Raw genomic sequence first — 4,516 nt, 5'->3', positions numbered from 1 at the left:
TTCCCCCATGTCCTGACTGTCTCTGTCCCTGAAAGGAAGGTACTCATGGCCCTAAACTCCTCGGTTTATAGCTAATCTTTTCTTTGCAGAAGCTACATTAAGAAAGGCAGTGGGTGGCCCAGACAGCAGTGGAACCCTGTGGAGAGATCACTCAGCCACAGGCGCCATATCATGGACCAGGAGACCCTTGAAGGCCAACCCTGAGAGTGACCTCCATCTTAACGAGCCATAGGGACATCTATTTGAAGTAAACACCCTATGCTCCCTGAAAGGTTGCCAACTTAGCTTATCTGTCTTTCTGACCCAAGCCACAAAAGTGAGATTCTTAAACAATGTTCTTTAATGTCTGCTTCGATAAGGCATTTGGTCAACCTGGATACTCAGGAGGAATCATGTGTGTCCTGTCCTCCAGCCCTGTGGGACAGATGAGTGGACACCACGAGACACACTTGTTACCTCAGCCTCTTGAATGGAAGAAGCTGCTCTGCCCGTGCTGGTGAAGGTCATGTGGACTTCCTACACTCTACCCTCAACTGACCTACATGGTGAAAAGCTTCGCAGGTCTCAGTGTCGCCAAATCGGCAAGAGCTTCAAGGCCACCGTAAAATAACTAACTGCCCATGAACCTACCATGCTCTGCTTGTCTTGGGCAGGAACATTGACTTCCTTACTTAACACACTCAAAGCCTCTTTCTCGATCATCTGCCCAAGATGTAACGTCAGATTCACAACCTCAGCAACTCCCACAAGGACAGGCTGCCAATCACACCTCTTTGGATCTGTTCATCTCATAATACTCTGACACAATGTGCTTTCATTTGAGACAGGGTCTTACAAAATTCCACAAACTGACCTTAAACTTGCCCTGAATGCCAGACAGTTCCAGAACTCATTATCTTCCTGCTTCGTCCTCCGAGTAGCTGAATGCATGTGTGCTCGGGTATGGCATCATATGCAATGTGCCATTTCAAGTGTTCAAATAGACACCGAGCATATCTGCTGTGTGTGGTAGCTGCAGGATATCTTCTTTATATGTTAATTTCATTGCCAGGAGATCTCCCTACCCCTGCCAGGATATTTAATCAAGGCATACCTGTGCTAATATTAAAAAAAAGTTCCAACCATTTAAATAAAACCAGCATGTCGGAATTGAATGTATTTAATGTGGATCCTTTAAAAAATTAAGAATTCTACTTGTTACTAGCAACCACTTAACAACCCTGGCTATTCAGTTCAATTAATCCCATGAAGTACAGAGCGTAAGAGAAAGACCGTATCTGAAGTCATTCTTATTCATGGCTAGAGACCATGACAATTCTTCTAACAAGTCCGTTGGGATCTTGTGGGTGATGCTTAAGACGTCAATGAGCAAGGGCTGCTCCTGCTTGGAGGTGAAGGGAGACTTGCTAGCTAGCTAGCTCTCCGTGGAAACATGCGAATGGAAATGTTTGAGCTATTCAAAGGTATCTGGGATTTTCTACCTGTTCCTGCCCTATCCAGGCAATGGACAACTCGAGCTCATGGACTCCAAGTCCTCTGAGCCTCCTCCAGAGAAGTCTCCTGGAAAGAAAGTCATTGTGGCTTCCACCATTGACGCTCAGCCTTCTACATCCCAAGTCAAACGCACAGAAGAGGGACATGTTTTATGTTTTTATTTGCACGTTTGTTAGAGCAACTAGAATGAAATGTGTTAACAGCACGTGTTCTCGGGTAATGAGAAAATAGTGACTTAAGAAAGATGACACTCATGACCCATGCTCCTGGGGGACTTGGTTGATGTCCATGGTCCGTGATTCATGTCCATGTCCATCAACCGTGCTGTCACCAGAAAGAATGCCCCATCCACGATCCATCTGCTATGAGCAAGGACACTTCTTTTGCAGTGGTATTGATGACTACCAACTCAAACCAAGAAGGAGAGACACTGAAGGCTTCTGGGATACACACATACACACACACACACACACACACACTCACACACAGACACAGCCCAGCTCTTGAAGAGAATCCTTAAAAGTTGCTGAAGTGCAGTTCTTCACAGTTAACCGATTCTGGTGGAGGACGGACTTCAGCTCCTCTTAAGGACCTCGTGCTCCAGGAAGTCTATGGGTAACACCAATCGAACTTGGTGGGTTTTCCCAGTTTTGTTTTGTTTGGGAGGGCAAGGGAAAGGGTGAGCCTGGGAGGACTGGGAAGCAAGCATGATGGTGTGTATTGAATAAAATTCACAAATAATTAATACAAATATTACACTGGAAGAAAAATTAAAATAAAAATAATAAAATGTTTAAAGATCTATTTGTTTTTATCGTTTGTGAATGACTGTATGCATGTGTGAGTGTGTGTGTATGTGTGTGTGTGCACGTGTGTGTGTGCGTGTGTGTATGAGTATGAGTGTGTGTGTGAGTGTGTGTGTGAGTGTATGTGTGTGAGTGTATGTGTGTATGTGTGTGTGTGAGTGTGTGTGTGTGTGTGTGTGTGTGAGTGTATGTGTGTGTGTGTGTGTGTGTATGTGTGTGTGAGTGTGTGTGTGTGTGAGTGTGTGTGTGTGTGTGTGTGTGTGTGTGTGTGTGTGTGTGTGTACCTAGTGCTGTAGTGATCAGAAGGCGGTACTGAATCCCCTGGACCTGGAGTTATGAGTGGTTGTGAGCTACCATGTAAGTGCCAGGAACCAACACAAGCCTTCTGGAGGAGCAGCCAGTGCTCTTAACTGCTGAGCCTCTGGTTGGTGACCAGTTTTCTTTTTTTTCTCCTCCTCCTCCCCCCTCTGCTATTTCATTTATTTTATGTATGTGAGTCCACTGTCACTGTCTTCAGACACACCAGAAGAGGGCATCAGATTCCATTACAGAGGGTTGTGAGCCACCATGTGGTTGCTGGGATTTGAACTCAGGACCTCTGGAAGAGCAGTCAGTGCTCTTAACCACTGAGCCATCTCTCCAGCACTGGTTGGTGATTTCTAATGTCCTCATCTGTTGTACACAGGGTGGTTTCAGGAACCAAATAAAATCAGTTTCACCAGCCCAGCCTCCGGATTGTCCCATGCAGGTCCTCAGGGTTTTTCCTCTCTTTTCCCCTATTTTCAAAATACAAAGTGAAAGCCCTGTTCTTTGCATTTTGTATGTCTCTGTAATTATCTCTCACTCAAATTTTTTTTTTGACTGTCCTAAGTTGTTTATTGGATATGAATTTTACAAATATTACGTGGATTAGCGGTAACGGTGGAGCTGAAGAGTGTTGCGCCTTCTCCAGGCTTCGAGACCCACCAATGGTGTGGTGGAACTTGTGGCCCTTTCCAAGGCCACGGCTCTTATGACCAGCAGAAGTCAGCCCACGATCTCCCTGTGCTTTGGACTGGTTTGGTGATCCATTGGGTGTCGGGATTTCTTCTGATAGCTTTATGGAATGGATCAATGAGGATAACCTCAAAAAAATTTATATGTGGAATCTTCACCAACCCAGTAGGAATTCAGGACTCTCAAAGCTCCACAATGGCGCCCAGCTCTCTCCTCAGCAACAGACTGAAGGCTTCTGGCAAACTTCAGCTGGTTAACACCGTGGTGGACAGGCTTGCCGTGAGGTTGCACCCTTAGGAACTGGGCTTGCGACCAGGCGGACACGGATCCTGTAAATGACATAACCTTGTTTAGCCTTGTATCCCAGCCTTCGCCTTTATCAGGCCGGGTGGGGCGGGGAGCCCTGTGCTGCGCAGAGAGCTGGCGGTATCGCCAGCAGCGGACCCTCAGAAGAAAGCGCATCACACTGGACTGCTTCTTCCTCCATAGCTCCTGGATGTATTTGTATGCACCCATCTTGGCTCACCTGATGGCTGCCACTAGAGGAAAGGAAGAAGCCTCACTCAAATATTTTAAAACATCACAGAACTTCTGAAAATGTGTAATTGCTATCCTAAGAAAGATTTATTAAGGGGTGTGAGGGTGCTGCAGAGATGGGGCAATGGCTAAAAGCACTTTGCTGCCCTTAAGGACCTGGGCTTGGTTCTCACATGGCAGTGGATAGCCACTCCAGTACCAGGGGATAAAATGCCCTCTTCTGGCTTCCATGGGCTCCAGGCACATACATGGTACGTATACAAACATACAGTCACTCATGCATACACAGAAAATGAAAATAAATATTCTTAAGAGTAGAAGATTTATTCAGAAAGCAGGATCACTTAAACCCACCACCATCCTTTTCATTTTACTGAGAGCATCGCCTTCTCTCCCTCCCACTCAGTCTGTGACCTCCTCTGCCTACTTTTGAACAACCAGCAACCAGACTATCTTGGGCCAACACCGCCACCTACTGGCCATGTTCTTTTTTTTAAGATTTTATTTATTTTATGTGAGTACACTGTAGCTGTCTTCAGACACACCAGAAGAGGGCATCCGATTTTATTACAGATGGTTGTGAGCCACCATGTGGTTGCTGGGAATTGAACTCAGGACCTCTGGAAGAGCAGTCAGTGCTCTTAACCTCTAAGCCATCTCTCCAGCTCCTGGCCATGTTCTTT

At 46.0% G+C, this 4,516-nt stretch overlaps 1 pseudogene; it reads right to left on the bottom strand.

Moving 5' to 3' along the window:
* Window positions 1–3,149: 3,149 nt before the first annotated feature.
* On the bottom strand, window positions 3,150–3,839 carry LOC116886412 (annotated as a pseudogene).
* Window positions 3,840–4,516: the final 677 nt, after the last annotated feature.

The sequence above is a fragment of the Rattus rattus genome, chromosome 17 (genome assembly GCF_011064425.1).
Source record: "Rattus rattus isolate New Zealand chromosome 17, Rrattus_CSIRO_v1, whole genome shotgun sequence".
NCBI classification, from domain to species: Eukaryota; Metazoa; Chordata; class Mammalia; order Rodentia; family Muridae; genus Rattus; species Rattus rattus.
This window is presented reverse-complemented; position numbering and strand designations above follow the sequence as displayed.